The following is a 21,302-nucleotide window of genomic DNA, read 5'->3' as shown; positions in this document are numbered from 1 at the left end:
CCGACCTTTTGGTTAGCTGCCAAGCACTTAACCACTGCGCCACTAGGACTCCTTCCTGAATGCATAGAACCAAAAAAAAAAAAAACAGATGCCTTTGAGTCGATTCTGACTCATTGCAAACCTATGTGTTGGCAGAGTAGATCTGCACTCCATATGATTTTTTTTGGCAGAATCTTTATGAAAGGAGATCTCCAGGCCTTTCTTCTGTGGTGCCACTGGGTGGGTTTGAAACTGCCAACCTTTCTGTTATTAGCCGAGTGCAAGCCCTTTGTTCCACCAAGGGACCTCCAAAGAAGGTTCTCAATAAATAAATACCAAACGAATATGTTGAGCAATGAGGCCCCAGGTTCTAGGACAGACACTTTCCATTCATTGTCTACACACGTGCTATTGTATGTCTTGCTTTCTCATTATATAAAATTACTATCTTTCTTGTAAAGATGGTATTAAAATAAATGACATGAAAAGTGCAAAGATGAACACTTCTCAGAAAGTGATGCTAGGCTAATGAAATGAATCAAATTATTCTAGAGATGAAAAGAATTTTAAGAGGTCTCTAGCCAAACCTCACACCTATTTCTTGGAATCCTCTCTCACCCAGCCCCTCTCTGCTTTAACACTTCAGAGAAGGGGAACTACCTACCTCATGAGGCAGCAATCTATCTATTAGAAGGCTACAGCTGTCATGCTGAAATAAAATACACCTTTTTACAAAGTCCACCTACAAGCAAAAATCTCAAACTTAGATGCCTACAGGGACCAGGTGGATAACGTAGTTACGGGAAGTTGTCCAGGAGTGACGGGGATCGTGGCAAGAAAGAGAGTACTTGCCTAGTCTAGAAGGGGTAGCTGCCATTCCACACCCGGTGATTGTTGCCATGTGAGGAAACAGGCTTTACGATGCCAGAATGTTCTCCTTTTTCAAGAGAAGCCTGAAACCCAGATTTTTATGTGAAATGTCTCTATTTTAAAATCCCTATACAGCTGCATCAAAACCTGAAGACTGTTGGTTATACATCTCTGGCCTAAAGCAACATAGAAGAAATCTTCTCCCTTTTCCACAAGGAAGTCCAGAATTTAAAGATATTTAGGCTGTATCGCTATTTCTTTTATCTTAATCTACATCTCCTCGGTTACCTTAAATATTTCTTAATTATGATGTAATTATGTATATTGCAAAAATCAGACAAGCAAATGACTTCAAGAATCCACTGGATTAACCCAAATATTTAGGTCATAGCTGGGTTTAAAACAAACAAATAAACAAACAAAAAACTAAAGTCAATAGATACAGGAATGATTACAAGGCAAAGAGCACTGTGGTAACATCTTTTATTCTGGTATTTTATCTTGTGGCATCTTGGCCAGACCATATTTCAATCCTACCATTTTATGTACCGTTAAGATTAGTAGTTTCAAACTTCACATAGCACATCATATACTTGAGGGAATGACCCTTGGTGAGCCACATGTTACACGACAACTTTTGGTACAGCAAAATTCAGAGCATTGTTTTAACACAAATATTGTAGCTCATCCACATGTATTCAGGGCAGTAGCACTGCCTGAACCCAAAAGGAAACCTATGCTGTATTATGTTGTAAGTTATAAGACATTACGCTTCAATCATCATCTTTTTATTTCCGTCCTATCCCATTTATCTTTTTTAGAACTTTCTTTTTTGTGTGTGAACTGGAAAAGTGGTTTAAATTGAGGAAGGCTATAATTAGTAGAAAATAACTACTACAAAACTAAATTTTGGAATTAAAGAACTTTCAAAAAGGTTTTTTAACTACAAACAGTACTTTTATAGTTTTTCTAAGGCATTATTTGTTATCATTTCTTAAAACAGATGAAAGGAACCAAATCACGTTATGATTTTGCATTACATTGTTTTGCCTCTATTCCTGCTTTCATCATACATAGTGACGGGGTTTTGTGTGGGTGTGTGTGATCCCGGTTCTAATTTTTCTCCTGCATCACAGAGCCAAGAACTAGTGTTGACCTTCAGCTTGCATCTTATAAAACAGCCTCCCTTCTGTTAGTTGATGGTCTTATCTTCTTAACCTTCAAATTTGAAATTATATTTCTCAGCTATAATTGGAATTATAATCTTTGTAATCCTTATCACTTAAAGGATTGTGCTTAAAATTAAAACCTTCATTATGGCATTAATGTTTATCAATAACTTTTCCCCCTGTTCACCAGGCTGTCTTCTTTATGGTGCTGCTCAGAGCGTACTCCTGGTCACCCCACAGGAATGACCTCTCTTATGTTTCAGCCACTGAGGACAGTGGACTGTCCTAATCGCTTCCACAAGGTCTGGGCAGCAACTGGATTTTTGGACCATGTACTCTTATCACCTCCAACTCTCAGATATAGGTGGTTCTAGGTGTCGAGCCCTGGTGGTGCAGTGGTTAAAGTGCTTGATTGCTAAGTGAAAGTTTGGGAGTTTGAAACCACCAGCGGCTCCACAGGAAAAAGATGTGGCAGTGTGCATCCATAATGATTTATAGCCTTGGAAAGCCTATGAGATCACTATGATGCTGGAATCGACTTGATGGCAGACAATGGGTTATTTTTTGTTTGTCTGTTTTTAGGTGTCAATACCATCACACATCTATCAGTTTTTTATTCTTTGGTGACTTATGTGTTGCTAAGATGCTGGAAGCTATGCCATTGGTATTTCAAATACCAGCTGCACCACCCATGGTGGACAGGTTTCAGTGGCACTTCCAGACTAAGACAGACTAGGAAGAGAGGACTGGCAATCTACATCTGAAAATTAGCCAAGGAAAACCCTATGGATCACAGCAGAACATTCTCCTGTATTGTGCTGGAAGATGAGCTCTCCAGATTGGAAAGCACTCAAAATACACAGTGGCCACAACAATAGACTTGAGCATACCAATGATCTTGAACATATTATAGGACTAGGCAACATTTCATTGTGTTGTACATGAGGTCAATGAGTTGGAGGCAACTGGACAGCACTAACAACAACAGCAAATGTGTCAATGGAGTTTCTTTGGGATTGGATTGACTGAATTATAAAATTGTCAATTTCATCAGTCAAAAATGATTGACTAACAGGAATTTCATATGGTTCAATGTATAAATCTGAGAATAAAGGATAATGTAAAAAATCAGAGGACTTGCATATTATTGTTGCTGTTAGATGCCATCAAGTTGGTTTGGACTCATAGCAACCCTATGTACAACAGAACGAAACACTTCCCAGTCTTGTGCCATTCTCACAATCCTTGCTGTCTTTGAACCCATTATTGCAGCTGCTATGTCAGTTCATCTCATTGAAGGTCCTCCTCTTTTTTGTTGACCCTCTAATTTACCAAGCATGATGTCCTTCTCCAGGGTCTGGTCCCTCCTGATAAGGTATCCAAAGTATGTAACATGAAGTCATGCCATCCTGGCTGTACTTCTTCCAAGACAGATTTGTTCATTCTTCTGGAAGTCCAAGGTATATTCAATATTCTTTTCCAACACCATAATTCAAAGGCATCAATTCTTCTTTGGTCTTCCTTATTCACTGTCGAGTTTTTGCATGCATATGGGGCTATGGAAAATACCATGAATTGAGTCAGGTGCACCTCAGTTCTCAAGTTTACATCTTTGCTTTTTAACATTTTAAAGAGATCGTTTGCAGCAGATTTGCCCAATGCAATACATCATTGGTTTCTTGACTGCTGCTTCCATGGGTGTTGATTGTAGATCCAAGTAAAATGAAATCCTTGACAACTTCAATCTTTTCTCTGTTTATCGTGATATTGCTTATTGGTCCAGTCGTGAGTACTGTTGTTTTCTTTATGTTGAGGTGTAATCATTACTGAAGGCTGTGGTCTTTTATCTTCATCAGTAAGTGCTTCAAGTCCTCTTCACTACGCAATGTTGTGTCATCAGCATATCGCAGGTTGTTAACAAGTATTCCTCCAATCCTGATGCCATGTTCTTCTTCAGATAGTCCAGCTTCTCAGATTATTTGCTCAGCATGCAGATCAAATAAGTATGGTGATAAGATACAAACCTGATGCACACCTTTCCCGATTTTAAACCAGGCATTAGCCCCATCATGATAGAAACAATGCCGGGATCACATGATAGAATTTTGCAAGACCAATGACTTTTTCATTGCAAATACCTTTTTTCACCAATATAAATGACAACTATACACATGGACATCACCAGATGGAATACACAGGAATCAAATCGACTACATCTGTGGAAAAAGAAGATGGAAAAGCTCAATATTATCAGTCAGAACAAGGCCAAGGGTGGACTGTGGAATAGACCATCAATTGCTCAGAAGCAAGTTCAAGTTGAAGTTGAAGAAAATTAGAACAAGTCCACAAGAGCCAAAGTATGACCTGGAGCATATTGCACTTGAATTTAGAGACCATCTCAAGAATAGATTTAAAGCACCGAACACTAATGACCAAAGACTAGATGAGTTGTGGAAGGACATCATACATGAAGAAAGCAAGTGGCCATTAAAAAGATAGGAAAGAAAGAAAAGGCAAAAATGGAAGTCAGAAGAGATTCTGAAACTTGCTCTTGAACGTAGAGTAGTAAAAGCAAAAAGAGGAAACAATGAAGTAAAAGAGCTGAACAGAAGATTTCAAAGGGCAGCTCGAGAAGACGTGTGCAAAGACCTGGAGATAGATAACCAAAAGGGAAGAACACATTTGGCATTTCTCAAGCTGAAAGAATTGAAGAAAAAATCCAAGCCTCAAGTTGCAATAGTGAAGGATTCTACCAAGGAAATGTTAAACAACGCAGGAAGCATCAAAAGAAGATGGAAGGAATACACAGAGTCACTATACCAAAAAGAATTGGTCACTATTCAACCATTTCAGGAGATAGCATATGATTAAGAACCAATGCTAGTAAAGGAAGAGGTCCAAGCTGTACTGAAGGCGTTGGCAAAAAACAAAGCCCCAGGAATTGACGGAATACCAATTGAGATGTTTCAACAAACAGATGCAGCACTGGATGTGCCCACTTGTCTATGCCAAGAAATTTGGAAGACAGCTACCTGGCTTACCAACTGGAAGAGATCCATATTTATACCTCTTCCCAAGAAAGATGATCCAACAGAATGTGGAAATTATTGAACAATACCATTAATACCACATGCAAGTAAAATTTTGCTGAAGATCATTCAAAAGCGGCTGTAGCAGCATACCAGCAGGAAACTGCCAGAAATTCAAGCCAGATTCAGATGAGGACATGGAACCAGGGATATCATAGCTGATGTCAGATGGATCCTGGCTGAAAGCAGAGAATACCAGAAAGATGTTTACCTGTGTTTTATTCACTATGCAAAGGCATTCGACTGTGTGGATCATAACAAATTATAGATAACATTGCAAAGAATGGGAATTCCAGAACACTTAATTGTGCTCATGAGGAACCTGTACATAGATCAAGAGGCACTCGTTCGAACAGAAAAGGGGACACTGCATGGCTTAAAGTCAGGAAATGAGTGTGTCAGGGTTGTATCCTCTCCCCATACCTAATCAATCTGTAGGCTGCACAAATAATCCAAGAAGCCGGACTATATAAGAAGAACGAGGCATCAGGATTAGAGAAAGGCTCATTAACAACCTTCGATATTCAGATGACACAACCTTACTTGCTGAAAGTGAAGAGACTTGAAGCACTTACTGGTGAAGATCAAAGACCACAGATTTCAATATGGATTACACCTCAACATAAAGAAAATAAAAATCCTCACCACTGGACCAGTAAGTAACATGATGGTAAACAGAGAAAAGATTGAAGTTGTCAAGGATTTCATTTTACTTGGATCCACAATCAACATGCATGGAAGCAGCAGTCAAAGAATCAAAAGACACACTGCATTGGGCAAATCTGCTGCAAATATAGTGTTGAAAAGCAAAGATGTCAACTTGAAGACTAAGGTGTGCCTGACCCAAGCCATGGTGTCTTCAATAGCCTCATACGCATGCAAAAGCTGGACAATGAACAAGGAAGACTGAAGAAGAATTGATGCCTTTGAATTATGGTGTTGGCAAGGAATATCAAACATACAATAGACTGCCAAAAGAACGAACAAATCTGTCTTGGAAGAAGTACAACCAGAATGCTCCTTACAAGCAAGGATGGCGAGGCTTCACCTTATGTACTTTGGCTATGTTATCAGAAGGGACCAGTCCCTGGAGAAGCATATCATGACTGATAAAGTAGAGGGTCAGCGAAAAAGAGGAAGACCCTCAGCAAGATATGCTGACACAGTGGCTGTAACAATGGGCTCAAGCATAACAAGCATGGTGAGGATGCTGAAGGTCTGGGCAGTGCTTCGTTCTGTTGTACATAGGGTCACTATGAGTCAGAACCAACTCGACGGCACCTCACAACAACATTATCCTGTTGTTCTGTTCAAATGACTGCCTCTTGGTCTATGTACGGGTTTCACCTGAGCACAATTAAGTGTTGTGGAATACCCATTCTTCACAATGTTATCCCTAATTTGTCTTGATCCACACAGTCGAATGCCTTTCCATAGTGAATAAAACACAGGTTAACATCTTTCTGGTATTCTCTGCTTTCAGCCAAGATCCATCTGACATCAGCAATAAGGTCACTCATTCCACGTCCTCTTCTGTATCTAGCTTGACTTTCTGGCAGTTCCCTGTTGATGTACTGCTGCAACCATTTTTAAATTATCTTCAGCAAAATTTTACTTGCATGTGATATTAGAGATACTGTTCAATAGATTCTGAATTCTGTTGAATCACCTTTCTTTGGAATGTTCACATGTATGGATCTTTTCCAGTAGGTTGGCCAGGTAGCTGTCTTCCAAATTTCTTGGCATAGACAAGTGAGTGCTTCCAGCACTGCATCCGTTTTTTGAAACATCTCAGTTGGTATTCTGTTAATTCCTGGAGACTTGTTTTTTGCCAATGCCCTAATGTGCAGTTTGGACTTTTTCCTTCATACCATCGGTTCTTAATCATAAGCTGTCTTCTAAAATGTTTGAACATCGACCAATTCTTTTTGGTACATGACTCTGTATTCCTTCCATCTTCTTTTGATGCTTTCTCTGTCATTCAATATTTTGCCCATAGAATCCTTCAAAATGGTAACTCAAGGCTTGAATTTTTTCTTCAGTTCTTGCAGCTTGAGAAATGTTGAGTGTGTTCTTCCCTTTTGGTTTTCTTTCTCCAGGTCTCTGCACATTTCATTATGATACTTTACTTTCTCTTCTGGAGCTGCCCTTTGAGATCTTCTATTCATTTCTTTTACTTCATCAATTATTCCATTCGCTTTAGCTACTGTACATTCAAGAGCAAGTTTCAGAGTCTCTTCTGACATCCATTCTGGTCTTTTCTTTCTTTCCTGTCTTTTTAATGACCTTTTACTTTCTTTATGTATGATGCCCTTGATTTTCATCCCACAACTCATCTGGTCTTCAGTCATTAGTGTTCATTGAGTCAAATCTATGCTTGAGATGGTCTCTAAATTCAGGTGGGATATACTCAAGGTTGTACACTGGCTCTCATGGACTTTTTATATTATATTATATATCTATGTATATGTAGTTTTCATATTATTAATAAATTTTTTGAAACTTGATCACCTATATTTCCACAAATTTCCAACTAAATATAAAACCTAAAATCAGGAAATTCAATGTGTGATTAAAATATGTTCTTTTTTAATTAAATGGCAACTGAAAATGTTCAGATATTCAAAGATTATAAACCAACCTCAAAATATTACTATGTAGCTAATGAAAGAAAGAGATAGAAAGAAGAAGAAGGAAAGAGAGAGATAGAGAGGGACAGAAAGTAAGAAAAGAAAAAGATGTAGTTCAATGTACGAATGAATAAAAGGTGAGTATAAAATGCTTCTACTGTATGTGAATCAAGTTTGTTTTTGTTCTTAGCAGCCTTTAAGTCAGCTCTAACTCATGGTGACATTATGTATAACAGAATGAAACGTTGCCCAGTCCTGCATCATCCTCATATTTGCCAGCATGCTTGATTCCACTGTTGCAGATACTGTGCCAATCCATCTCACTGAGGGTCTCCCACCCCCTCGTTGGCACTCTACATCACCAAACATGATGTTTTCCTCTAGGCATTGATCCTTCTTGATGACATGTCCAAAACAAGCAAGTCAGACAATGTTCTGTTTTTGATCCATAAGGTTTTCATTAGCTAAATTTCAAAAGTAGATCACCAGGCCTCCAACACTTGAGCCACCACAGTACAACAAACTGACAGATAGGTTGTAGGAATCAAGTTTAAAGAGATCAAAAACATAAATAAAAACATATATGTATATTTAATTTCAGGAATACATTTTTATAGAGTATGCTACATATAAATAATTATACACCTATAACTAAGAAATATATACTTCTAAAGATGACTATATGATTACTGTTTCAATATTGTTTCTTGAATACATAGGGATAATATGGTCACTCAAAGATATAATCTTCTTGTGCCTTTGAGAAAATACTGGTCACCATGAGTGAGTGCAATTACAATGTCTACAAACTATTCTTGAAGAGTGACATAGGCTTACATTGTTTTCCTCCAACAAAATTGGCTCACCAGTTGTATTAGTTCCCTAGGGGTGCCATAAAAAGGTACTATAAACAATGTGGCTTAAAACAACAGAAATTTATTGCCTGACAATTCTGGAGGCTAGAAGTCTGAATTCAGGGCGTCAGCAATGCCACGCTTTCTCCGAAGGCTTCAGCCAAAGATCCTTCTTTGTCTCTTTCAGCTCCTGGTATCACTAGGCATTTCTTGATTTGTTGCAGCCTATCTTAGTTATCTAGTGCTTCTATAACAGAAATACCACAAGTAGATGGTTTTAACAAAGAGAAGTTTATTTCCTTACAGTAGAGTAGGCTAAAAGTCCAAATTCAGGGTGTCAGCTCCAGGCAAAGGCTTTCTGTCTCTCGGCCTTCTCATCAGTGTTCCCCCAGACTAGGAGCTTCTTGCTCAGTGCAGGGACCCTGGTCCAAGCTCTGCTCCCAGCACTTCTTTCTTGATGGTATGAGGTCCAAGATTCTCTGCTTGATTCCCTTTCCTTTTATCTCTTGTTGGGTAAAATGTGGTACAGGCCACACCCTATGGAAACTCCCTTTACATTGGATCAGGGATGTGACCTGGGTAAGGGTGGTGTTACAGTCCCATCCTAATCCTCTTTAACATAAAATTACAATCACAAAATGAAGGCCAACCACACAATTCTGGGAATCATGGCCCAGCCAAATAGATATACACATTTTTTGGGGGAACATAATTCAAACCATGACACAGCCTAACTCCAATCTTTGTCTCCATCTTCACAGAGCAATCTTCCTTCTGTATTTGTCTGCCTCTGTGTCTCTTCTCCTTTTTACAAGGATACCAGTCCTATTGGAGAAGGGCCCCTCCTATTCCAGTATGACTTCATGTTAACTAATTTCATCTGCAAAGATGATATTTGCAAAAGAGGTCACATTCACAGGTACGGAGGGTTTGGACTTGAACCTACCTTTGGAGGTGGGTAGCATAAATCAACCCATAACACCAGTTAAGATAATTATGAGTGTCTAGCAACAATCCACATAATTGGTGGTAATAAACAAGTAAACAGAGAATATAGTTCCAGGCTAGTATCAACATTTATGACGGAGCTTACTCCTGCATTCTTGTACAAGTTTTGTACCAAATAACAGCCAACATTTGAGGCCTCCTCAAACTTAAGACCTGGACCAAGTACTTCTTTGACTACTACAAGTAAATCTCAACTCCTATTTCTTTTATGTTATATTAAATACCTAAGGGTATTGTTTCCTTTTCTTCTAACCTTGAATACATTTATTAAAAATCCTCTTCAATCATAAAGTCTTCCTTGTTTAGTCATAACTGGATTCAGATGCTTTAGTAACTATTCCCAACTCATTGTTCTTGAGCCAATCACCTTTCTGTTTTTTGCACTTAGATAATCATTGCTACGTGTAGTTATGAATATGCTTTAAGTTTCTGTTACTTATATTTCTAGGTATTTTATCTATGTGTATGATTTTCACTCTATTTAAAGTTATGTGTTATGTCTACTACATTCTTTGTAAACTCCCGCAGCATTTCCCAAAGAATATTTAAAATAGCAGTAACTGAATGAATATTTGCTAACTAAAGATAAAAGATTGATTTTTTTTTGTCTTTCAAACATTCTGTGGCAGAATATTATTTATAAAATAGCATAGGTGAACTCTAAGTTAAAAATCCTGTTGTTGCTGTTAGTTGCCATTGTGTTGGCTCCAGACTCATGACAACCCCTCGTACAACAGAATGAAATATTGTTTGTTTCTGCACCATGTTCATGATTGTCAGTATATTTGAGTTCAAGAATGATGTTCTCTAGCAATTAGCCCCTCCTGATGAAACATTTAAAGTAAGCAAGTTGACGTCTCTGACAACATTCTGTGATTCATAGGGTTTTCATTGACTAGTTTTTGGAATGAGATAGCCAGGCCTTTCTTCCTAGTCTGCCTTAGTCTGGAAGCTTTGTTGAAACCTGTTCACAATGGGTGACCTTGCTGGTATTGGAAATACCACTGGCAGAGCCTCCAGCATTACAGCAACATGCAAGCAACCACAATACAACAAACTGACAGATGGGTAGTAGAGGATAATCTTAGAACTATAATAATATAGTATTTAATAATTACTTTTTAAAATTGTGGCTGAGACAAGCTATAAAATAAACTTCCTAATAATCTCAATGGTACAGTCATGCTTATTGTATCATTACATTCATACATTAACTGAATGAGCACTTTCTCCTCTTCTAAAATAGTGATCACATCTTAAATCATTTAATAAAAAATGCATTTGAATTTTCATAATTGCTTATCATCTTAGAGATGCCTGAACAACATCCACGACTACATAAAAATTGGGCAAAATCATCCTATAACATGAATCATCTTACTAAATTGTGTTTAATATGTCTTAGTATAAAGCTATCCAAGACAACCTTCATTTTAAATGTCATCTGCAGCCCATCTGGGACTCTGACATATGGAACATCCAAGACCCTGATGGAATGTCTCTGGTTCCCTATGGTAACTAGGACCATATGCAAAATCTTCCATTGACAGCTAAGAAAAATGAAAAAGGGGAGATCTTTTTGATGCATTCCCATCAACAAACAAAACATTGTAAAAAAAAAACAGACATTGAAAAGCTATTATAGCCTCAGATTTAGGCATTTAAAAAAAAATCTAACCACTGAATATACGATGTAATTTGTTACAGCCTATGACTAATCACAAAAGAATAATTCCACGGGTGCCAGATGGAAGAAATCCTTAATTACTGAAGATATATGTTTTTAAGCTTATCAGCACTTTAAGCCACTAAATTTGATTAAAGTTAGCAATGTTAGCATATGGATGATTGCTTTGGGAGGCAGAAAGAAGTTTGTGCCTTGCTCATTTAGCTGTTATAGTAAACGGTGAATAAAGTTGAAAAAAAAACCCAATAGCGTAAAAAACATAGCATTGTAGTTAGACTAGTGGTGTCCAAGTGTCCAGTGGAGATATGCAAGATATCCAAAAAGATTTAATTTTCTTTTTATGTCCCCAGTTTTCACGGTTTATATATTATACATGAGGCGCCTTGATGACACAGTGGTTAAGTGCTCGGCGGCTAACTGAAAGACTGGCAGTCTGAACCCACAAGAGAAAGATGTGGCAGTCTGCGTCCATAAAGATTACAGCCTTGGAAACCCCATGAGGCAGTTCTACCCTGTCCTATAGGTTTGCTATCAGTCGGAATCAATTCGACGGCAATGAGTTTACATATTATACATAGTAATAGTACAGTGAGATAAATATAAAGAAACATTTATTTGAGATATATGCCTCCAAATTTGATTATTCATGCCCTTCAGTAAGAAAATCTAGATTCGACTGTAAAGATACCTATAATGGTTAGGTGCCAGACACTATTCCAAGTGCTTTACATGTAATAGTTCATCTATTCCTCACATTAGCCTTACCAGATAGGTACTATTATTATCCTTATCTTTTGGATGAGGAAACTGAGTCACAGAGAGGTTAAATAAGTTACCCAAGATCCCAAAGCTGGTGTGGTGGAATAGGTTGGAAGCACATAGTCTGGTTCTAGTGTTTATATTAGAATGATTTTATATACATGGGATAGTAATATTAAATTGATGCTCTATTTAATTTTAATTAATTTCAGAGTCAAATGTGAAGGAACAGATTACATAGCACCTGCCCCAAGATGGAATCTCCAGTCAGAAGTCTCTTATCAATGCGTGGAGTGTGGATTCATTTTGGAAGCAGTACTGTTGGCAAGGGAGCAGTGGTGGTTCAGTGGTAGAATTCTCACCTTCCATGCAAAAGACCCAATCAGATTTGCAGCCAATGCCCCTCATGCACAGACACCACCTGTCTGTCAGTGGAGGCTGGCATGTTGCTATAATGCTAAACAGATTTTGATAGAGCTTTCAGACTAAGATGGACTAGAAAGAAAGACCTGGAATTCTACTTCCAAAAATCAGCCAATGAAAATCATATGGATCACAACAGTCTGATACACAACTGATTATGGAGATGGCACAGAACTTGGCAGCTTTTTATTTCATTGTACATGGGGTCTCCATGAGGCAGGGATCGACCCTATGGCAGCTAACAACAACCACTGACAAAGGAAAAACATGGATGTATGGATCATCTTAAAGACCTTCCTTGTTGTTTTTGTTAGGTGTCATCAAGTTGGCTCCATCTCGTAGCAATCTCATGTATAACAAAATGAAACACTGCACATTGTTGCAGCCACTGGGTCAATCCATCTCATTGAGGATCTCCCTCTTTTTCGATGGCCCTCTACTTTACCAAGCATGTCTTTCTCCAGTGATTGGTCCCTCCTAATGACATACCTAAAGTAAACCAGACAAAGTCTTGCCACCCTTTCTTAAAAGGAGTATTATTGCTGTACTTCCTCCAAGACAGATTTGTTTGTTCTTCTGGCAGTCCATGATAGATTCAAAAGTCTTCGCCAACGTCATAATTCAAATGTGTCAATTCTTCCTTAGTCTGCCTTTCTCATTGTCCAGCTTTTGCATGCTTATGAGGCATTTGAAAATACCATGGCTCGGGTCAGGCACACTTTAGTCACCAAAGTGGCATCTTTGCTTTTTAGCACTTTAAAGAGGTCTTTTGCAGTAGATTTGCCCAATGCAATATGTCATTTGATTTCTTGGGCATGTTTTCTACTCATCCATGGGCCTGTTTTCTCTTCATCATTGCTCACCCAGGTTGTCAAAACCAGAAACTATAGATGAGGTGCATGGGGAAGGAAGGATGCCCAGCCGAGGAGAGACAGAAAGGCTGCCATTTTCAATGGATTAATTACTACATAAAGGAAAAATCGAGGTGGGTTTCTAGTACTGGTTTTGCCACTTATTACTTTTGTGAATTTTTTTTTTTTTTTAGCAAGTCATTTCTCTTCTCTGGGCCTCAATTTCTTTACTTCTAAAATGAAGAAACTAGAATAAATGATACCAAAAAGGAATCCGGAGCCCTGGTGGTACAGTCGTTAAGAGTTGGCTGCTAACCAAAAAGTCATCAGTTCAAATCCACCAGTCACTCCTTGGAAACCCTATGGGGTAATTCTACCCTGTCGTATAGGGTCACTATGAGTCGGAATCGACTTGACGGCAACATGTTTTGTTTTGCTTTTTAAAAGGAATCTATCTACCACCTGTCTGTCAGTTTGCCATATTGTGGTGGCTTATGTGTTTCTATGACCCTGGAAGCTATGCCACTGCTTTTTCAAATACCAGCTGGGTCACCCATGGTGGACAGTCTTCAGCAGAGCTTCCAGACTAAGAGAGACTAGGAAGAAAGGCCTGGGGATCTACTTCCAAAAATTAGCCAGTGAAAATCCTATGGATCGCAACAGAACATTGTCTGATACAGTGCTGGAAGATGAGCTCCCTAGGTTGGAAGGCACTCAAGATACATAGTGGCCGCAACAATGGGCTCGAGCATACCAGTGATTGTGAAGATGATGCAGGTGGTTCTGTTGTAGGTGGGGTCATTATGAGCTGAACAGACTCAATGGCAACTAACCTCAAGAACAACAAAAAAATGAATCTCTGAGGCTATAGCATCTGACAAAAGCTGAAGGGTCACAGAAAAATCTTAACACAGTGACAGTAATTCTGCAGGAGCCTAAATAACATAGCCTAGATGACATAACTTGAACAGAGCACAGAGTCAAGGGCCAGTTCTGAAGTTGGAGCTAAGAGACTGAGAGAACGGTGGTACCAGTTACAGACTCTCAAAAACCAGAGTGCTATACGCACCCATGTTCATTGTAGCATTATTCACAATAGTAAAAAGATGGAAACAACCTAAGTGGCCATCAACAGATGAATGGATAAACAAATTAGGGTACAGACACACAATGGAATACTATGCAATGATAGAAAACAAAGATGAATCGGTGAAATATCTCACAATATGGATGAATCCTGAAGGCATTATGCTGAGGGAAATAAGTCAATCACAGGACAAATATTGCATGAGACCACGATTATAAAAACCTAAAAAACGTTTACACACAGAAAAAAACAATCTTTGATGGTTATGAGGAAGGGGAGGGATGGGGAGGGGAAATCACTAACTAGATAGAAGACAAGTGTTAATGTTGGTGAAGGAAAAGACAACACATAATATAGGGGAAATCAGTACAACTTGAACAAGGCAAAGACATAGAAGCTTCCTAGACACATCTAAACGCCTTGAGGGACTGAGTTACTGGGGCTGAGGGCTGGAGACCATGGTCTCAGGGACATCTAGATCAATTGGCATAATATAATTCATAAAGAAGATGTTCTACGTCTTAGTTTGGTGAGTAGCGTCTGGGGTCTTAAAATCTTCTGAGCGGCCATCTAAGATACATCTATTGGTCCCATCACGTTCAGAGCAAAGGAGAATGAAGAAAACCAAAAACACAATGAAAATATTAGTCCAGAGGACTAAAGGACCACATGAACCACAACCTCCACCAACCTGAGCCCAGAAGAACTAGATGGTGCCCAGCTATCACAACCGATAGGTCTGATAGGGATTATAACAGAGGGTCCTGGACAGAGTGGGAGAAAAATGTAGAACAAAATTCAAATCCACAAAAAAAGACCAGACTTACTGATCTGACAGAGACTGGAGGAACCCCTGAGACTATGGCCCCCAGACACCCTACTGACTCAGGACTGACTGAAGCCACTCCCATAGTCCACTTTCCAGCCACAGATCAGACATGCCTATAAAACAAATGATAACACATGTGAGGAATTTGCTTCTTAGTTCAATCAAGTATAAGAGACCAAATGGGCAACACCTGCACAAAAGCAAAGACAAGAAGGCAGGAAGGGACAGGAAACCTGAATGAAAGGATACAGGGAACCCTGGGTGGGAAGGGAAAGGGGGAGAGTGCTAACACATTGCAGGGATTACAACCAATGTCACAAAACAATGAGTATAAATTTTTGAATGAGAAACTGATTTGCACTATAAACTTTCACCTAAAGCACAATAAAATTTTAAAAAATGGAGTGAGAGTTAATGCAGTAACAGGAAAATACTGTTTTTTATATGTAGATTCCAAGGGAGTTCATCAATCTGATTCTCATGGTGGTATTTTACTGATGTCTGAAAAGTTTCAAAGCCAAGATACATCTACCCAAATGAAAACTGAATTGACAAGACAACATTTGCATCTTCCCTGAGGATGAAATTGTAAGACTTGCTGATCTTATACTTCTGGGCACTGGCAACCAGTGACAGAGACCAATGGAACAGTCTCTCTTTGTCCCCTATTATTTCTACCTAAAGAATTGTATGGAAGTGCTTTAGGTACATAGAAACAATAACAGGGTAGGAATTTTTCACTTCTCCAAAAACATCCAGCACTCTGTTCACTTTTAAAACTACAATACCTGATAAAAAAAAGTCTTTTGGCTTTGCTGTTGCAATGTTTTTATAGCCCCGAATAAAAAGCTGTGTTTCAATTGTGCTACACCCACACTCATTCTTTATAAGTATAAATTAAATTGTACTTATGGGTGTAGAGTCGACCGGAAAAACCCCAAATAAGAGCCCATAGCACAGTCTAGTCTGGCCTCCCCCTCCTTCCTCTTCTTATTTTTGTGATCTTTTACACTTGCTCTTCACTCCAACTAGGCTCGTCTCAGCTTGTGAACTTTGGAGACTAAGAATGTTTTGGAAAGCCTATCCTGAAACACTTCAGTGAGCCAGGTGGGGTATGCAGGCTTTGGCCAGCTTTCATCAGAGCAAGACTGCCCAAGCGAACCTGAAGGAATGCCTCTCAGCACACTGTCTGCACTGGAGCATGCCCAGGAGAAACACTATCCTGCCTGCTAACCTTTGAGGCCTAGCCTTTCATTCTCCCCAGTGGAGCTTTTCTCACTGAAATATTTCCTTACGAGTCGTACGAAGGACCATGTTTTGAATCTGTAAGGGATTTTTTTTTTTTTTTATCTCAATATTAGGTTCTGTCTTTGATATCCAGCGCTGCTATAACAGATATACCGCAAGTGGATGGCTTTAACAGAGATTTATTCTCTCACTATCTAGAAGGTTAGAAGTCCAAATTCAGGGCACCAGCTCAAGGGGAAGGCTTTCTCTCTGTATAAGCTCTAGGGGAAGGTCTTTGTCATCAGTCTTCCCCTGGGCTTAGGAGCTTCTCATTGCAGGGACCCCAGATCCAAAGGATGCACTCCACTCCTGGCTCTTCTTGTCTGGTGATAATAAGGTCTTTATCCTCTCTGCCTGCTTCTCTCTTTTACATCTCAAAAGAGATTGACTCAAAATGCAACCTAATCCTATAGATTCTGTCCTGCCTCATTAACATAACTGCCTCTAATCCTGCCTCATTAACATAACAGACAGTTCACTACCAAATAGGATCACAACTACAGGCATAGAGGTTAGGATTTACAACACATAGGATAATTACATCATCACAAAATGGAGGACATCCACACAATACTGGGAATCATGGCCTAGCCAAGTTGACACACATTTTTGGAGGACACAGTTCAATCCGTAACAGGTACTGCAATCACACTACCTTTTAAATAGAAACCTTTCTCCCGCAAAAATGAAATATCACGCACCAACTTCTGCAGTATCATTTTACATGGCACTGGGCAATTTATAAGAATTTAGTTGGGCAACTTGAAGCTACTGAGTTTAAAGCATTAAAAAAAAACTAAATTGTATGTCTTTGTTTCACTGAACAGAAAAATGGTGAAATTATTTATAATGTTACCCTCAAACTGTTTTGAAGGATAAATGAATCCAGTTACATTACCTGTCATTATTAATTCCATGTAAACAATCTAAAGCAGCATTGTCAAATAATAGTCTGCAATACTGAAAATGTTCTATATTTGCTCTGCCTAATACGGCTGTTGTTGTGTTAGGTGCCATCGAGTCGGTTCCGACTCATAGCAACCCTACGTACAACCGAATGAAACACTGCCTGGTCCTGCACCATCTTCACAATCATTGTTATACCTGAGCCTACCGTTGCAGCCACTGAGTCAATCCATCTCATTGAGGGTTTTAGTCTTTTTTGCCGACCATCTACTTTACCAAGCATAATGTCCTTCTCCAGAGACTGGTCCCTCCTGAAAATGTGTCCGAAGTATGTGTGAAGTAGTCTCGCCATCTTTGCTTCTAAGGAGCATTCTGGCTGTACTTCTTCCAAGACAGATTTGTTCGTTCTTTTGGCAGTCTATGATATATTCAATATTCTTCACCAATACCATAATTCAAAGACGTCAACTGTTCTTCGATCTTCCTTATTCACTGTCCAGCTTTCGCATGCTTATGAGGCAACTGAAAATTTCTTGGCTTGGATCAGCTGCACCTTAGTCTTTAAGGCGACTTCTTTGCTTTTTAACGTTTTAAAGAGGTTCTTTTGCAGCAGATGTGCCCAATGCAATGAGTCTTTTGATTTTTTGACTGCTGCTTCCATGGGCGTTGATTGTGGATCCAAGTAAAATGAAATCCTTGACAACTTCAGTCTTTTCTCTGTTTATTATAATGTTGCTTATTGATCCCCCAGTATAGTAGCCACTAGGAAGAAAGGCCAGACGAACTGTTTCCACAAAGATTATAGCCAAGAAAACCCTATAGTTTTGTAACAAATGGGGTCACCATGAGTCGGGGATGACTCTACAACAGCTGACAACAACCACAGATTCAGGTGGCTATGATCATTCAAAATGTGTGGCTAGTGCAACTGAGGAACTTAATATTTAATTTTAATGACTTTAAACTGAAACTGAAATAACCATATATAGCTACTATCTTGGACAATGCAGTTTTAGAGATTTACCACTCAAAGTGCAGCTACCTAGAGGCAGCATTATCTTCACCTAGGAACTTGTTAGAATTGCAACTGTCAGGGTTAAGAATCAGAATGTGTGTTTCAATAAGGTCCCCAAGTGATTCGGGTGTGCATTAAAATTTGAGAGGCACTAATCTAGAAGAGTGGCTCAAACTTTGGCCGTATCCTTGAGAGTACTTGAAACCCTCTCAGGGGTCCAGGAGGTAAAATATGTTTTCAAAATAATACTGAAACACCAGTGCCATTTTCACTGTATTGATATGTGCACTGACGGTACAAAAGCAATGGAGGATAACACTGCTGTCACCTTAGGGTGAATAAAGGAACTGACAGCAAACAGTTGAAGCAGTCATAGATTTCTTCACTGCAACACACTTGTAGGAAAAAAACAAGCCAGTTTTATTTACAAATGTCCTTGATGAAGCAGTAAAACCTACTGATTTTATTAACCATTGACTATTAAAAACGTGCCCTTTTAATATTCTGTGGGAAAAAATAAATACGTATACATAAAGCAGAAGAAAGACGTGACAATCTGCTTCCAAAAATCTAGCCAATGAAGACCCCTATGGATCACACTGGTCCAATGTGCTACAAATTACAGGGATGACACAGGACTGAGGACTGGACAGCAGCTAATCACGACATACATAAAGCATTACTGCTGCAAATGGAAGTACAGTGGTTATCTCAAGGAAAAGCATCTGTGTGATTGTTTGCGTTACAATCTAAACTAACCTCTTTTTCACGGAACACCATTTACTTGAAGGAAACACTGACAAACTATGGCTGTTTGTACTTGGGCATTTGGCAAACATTTTATTCAAAAGGCATGAAGTAAGTCTGTCACTTCAAAGAAAACAATTTACCTTATCTGTTTCCAAATATAATATTTGAGCTTTCAAGTGGAAATTAAAATTTAGAAAATATTTGCCACTAGGATCTTCACATCTTGTTACTACTGATAAAGACTTCTCTCATGAGATTGGCGGGGATGTTAACAACTATATTTGAAAGACCTGCATAATTCAGGAAAGCCATATTTTCAAAATGATCAATATATGACAAGAATATCCATTTAAAAAGCAAGATAGACCAGTGAATTTTAATGTAACAGAGTACAAGAAGTTTATCAATATGGTTTCAGATTCCTCACTGCAAATTTAAGAAACCACCACCTGTAGAGTTTTGATGTGGTGTGAAAGAAGAATATCTGCAACTATTTGAAAAGGCTATTAAAATTTTCCTCTATTCGAATTACACAGAGTAGATCCTCTTTTTTTCACAGATTCCATATTTCCAAATTCACTTACTAGCTAAATTTATTTGTAACCTCAAAATCAGTACTAACATCACTTTTGTGGTCATTCATGGACATGAGTAGAGCTGTGAAAAATTTTAATCACACAACATGCTAGTTCCCAGCTGGGGCTGAACAAGGTGACACTTTGCCCTCTTGTTTCAGCTCACATTCTTGAAACAAGTGTCCCTTTTGTGTTCTATTTAGTATCACTTTTCTCGCATTTTTGTGCTTTTTGCTAGTAGTTTCACTGTTTAAATTGACCCCCAAGCACAGTGCTGTCTAGTGTCCCTAAGCAGAAGAAGGCTGTGATGTGCCTTACCAAGAAAATACTCGTTAGATAAACTTTGTTTAGGCATGAGTTATAGTGCTGTTGGTATGAGTTCAATGTTAACGAATTACAAAATATATTAAATAAGGTGTCTTTACACAGAAACACACATAAAACAAAGCTATGTTGTCACTACAGGCTTCCAGGAACGTAGCCTTGTATTTCCCCAAGGAGGAATGGTTCAGTATTTGCTAATTCAGTGTCTGTGGCAACTTTATAGAACATAACTACCGCAAATAACAAGCATCAACTGCATCTGTGTTACGCTGAATTTTCTTCATTTAGTTCAACCAAAACAATATAACAATTCAGAAGCAGATTATCAGAAACCATCCTGTAGTCTATCAAGTTAAATATTAAAAAAGTTGCACAACCAAAGCTAAGAAATTTCCTGAATACAATCAATCACTTTGAGGGACAGAGTAGCAGGAGTAGGGGTCTGGGGACCATGCTTTCAGGGGACATCTAGGTCAACTGGCATAACAACGTTTCTTAAGAAAATGTTCTGCATCCTACTTTGGTGAGTGGTGTCTGGGGTCTTAAAAGCTTGCAAGCAGCCGTCTAAGATGCATCAACTGGTCCCAACCACCTAGAGTAAAGGAGAATGAAGACCACCAAAGACACAAGGAAAGTACTAGCCCAAGAAACAGAAAGAGCCACATAAACCAGAGACTTCATCAACCTGAGACCAGAAGAACTAGATGGTGCCTGCCTACCACTAATGACCACCTTGACAGGGAACACAACACAGAGTCCCTGACGGAGCAGGAGAAAGGTGGGGTGCAGAATTCAAATTCTAGTAAGAAGACCAGACTTAATTGTCTGACTGAGGCTGGAGGAACCTGGAAAGCATGGCCCCCGGATTCTCTATCAGCCCAGAACTAAAACAATTTCCGAGGCCAACTCTTCAGGTAAATATTGGGCTGGACTGTGGGACATAAAATGATACTTGCAGGCTGGTTCTGGCAAAATGGCGCTCTAGGTAGAAGCACCACGCTGTCCCTCCACAGCAATGATCCAAAAAACTAAGCCGAACAGAGAATACAACAATCCTGAAACCCTAAAACATCAAATGAAGAGATAAAGAACTCAGCCAAGCACCAAATGGAGTGAGAAAACTGACAGAGAACGGAGAGCGAGGAGAGATTCATGCAGAGGTCCCCTATCAGCTAACGCAGCGCGGATCCGCCATCTTGGATTCCTATCA

The sequence above is a fragment of the Trichechus manatus genome, unplaced genomic scaffold (genome assembly GCF_000243295.1).
Source record: "Trichechus manatus latirostris isolate Lorelei unplaced genomic scaffold, TriManLat1.0 scaffold00108, whole genome shotgun sequence".
Lineage (NCBI taxonomy): Eukaryota > Metazoa > Chordata > Mammalia > Sirenia > Trichechidae > Trichechus > Trichechus manatus.
Note: the sequence above shows the minus strand (reverse complement) of the source record.